We start from the raw sequence: 1,584 nt of genomic DNA, 5'->3' as shown, positions 1-1,584 counted from the left end.
CTCTCTCTCTCTCTCTCTCTCTCTCTCTCTCTCTCTCTCTCTCTCTCTCTCGTGCTTTCTTTTCCTCACTCTCACTCTGTTTCTTTTTCTCACTCTCCCTCTGTTTCTTTCTTTTCTCTATAATATAGGCACATTATCAGTCCAGTTCTGTTGGCGTCATGTCCGTTCAACGTCCTCGTTTATCCAAACTTCATTTCAATATAAAATAAGACCACAAAAGATCAATAGGAAAAGATAAAATAAGATAGGATACGATAAGATGCATTTTAACCCGAATTCTATCCTCAAGCGCGGAAGTTAATTCACCGAGGGGTTTTTTTCATTTGTCAGTATGGTCCAAGAAACCCGCCTCCTGAATTATCATATCGAAGGATACATAAAGCATCAATTGCAAGCAAATCTGAAAAGGGTGGGAGGTGTACTTTTTTAAAAATATTTAGTTTTTGTTCGTACATTATTATTATTATTATCATCATCAATGTGTAGGCCTGCAGGGAAAACTGACCTCCTTAACTAACAAAAATTAACTCTTTTCATAACGCGAACAACAACCACAGAGTCAAACGGAATGGAGAAAAGCCTTGATATACCGGCGAATAGCACATGAAGAGTTAAAAGCCCGAACTAAATGCCTTTCCGCTTTGAGGCAAGCCACCCTCCCCGGAGACACCGAACTGTGATAATTGTCTATTTGCGCTTGCCCTACTTTTGTGAACAAGGGATAAAAAATTAATTTACCTAAAAATGATCTGCCTTACTCCCGAAAGCAAAGTGGGTATGGAAATAAAAATTATTATGGTAAATGTACAGAGAATAATAAATGGACCTCTAGAATGAGTTTTGTGACTGATATGAGAGGTGTTCCGATGTTGATATGACACGGAGATTGTCTCGGTGGTCGTCCAGAGCGGCACAACGCGATGGTATCAGACGCTCGTCAAATCTTGGGCAGATGGAGTTAAAGTCTTTTCATTTTCCACTCTTTTGAAAAAAAATAATATCCTTTTACCTTCAATAGAAGCCAAGATGGTAGGGATCGCCCGCCGTCCGAGGAAAAATTAGCCAGAAAATGGTCAAGAAAGTTTGGTGACTTTCGAATCTGTTAAGAGCTTGAAAACTGTTTCAATTCGTTTGCGTGCCTTTGATCAAAGTTTTTCAGTAAAATAAATCAACCTAGAAATATTGTTTTAAAAGAATATAGAAGGTGTTGAGTCTGAAACAAACAAAGAATTCTCCATAAAAATTGCACAACGGGCGGAAAATGTTGGTTTATTTGATTGTATTGCTTTGACGTCGAGCGCCTGGTTTATGAACGATGACACACACTTTTAAGTGAACCCCCCTAGAGAGGGACAAAATATAGAAGAGTACTCTTGTGAAATTGTAAAGTAGAAAACGGTGTCTGGACTGCAATATCTGAAAGCCAAAGAGACAGTTTAGCTTCTTTGTACTAAGACGGATGTTTAATTCTAAAGGTGGAACATTGTTTGAGAATGAGAGCACAGCGGTGGTGGTTTGGGGTAGAGATAAGATAGATAGATAGATAGATAGATAGATAGATAGATAGATAGATAGATAGATAGA

General features: G+C 38.3%; 1 protein-coding gene across 2 annotated transcripts in view; it reads right to left on the bottom strand.

The window, feature by feature from the left end:
- The window catches only part of LOC101849326 (synaptotagmin-9), a gene marked incomplete at its 3' end in the record, with an annotated part of 93,445 nt that overhangs the window by 40,133 nt on the left and 51,728 nt on the right, over nucleotides 1-1,584 (bottom strand).

The sequence above is a fragment of the Aplysia californica genome, unplaced genomic scaffold (assembly GCF_000002075.1).
Source record: "Aplysia californica isolate F4 #8 unplaced genomic scaffold, AplCal3.0 scaffold00832, whole genome shotgun sequence".
Lineage (NCBI taxonomy): Eukaryota > Metazoa > Mollusca > Gastropoda > Aplysiida > Aplysiidae > Aplysia > Aplysia californica.
The sequence above is the reverse complement of the archived record's forward strand: the minus strand, read 5'-3'. Positions and strand labels throughout refer to the sequence as shown.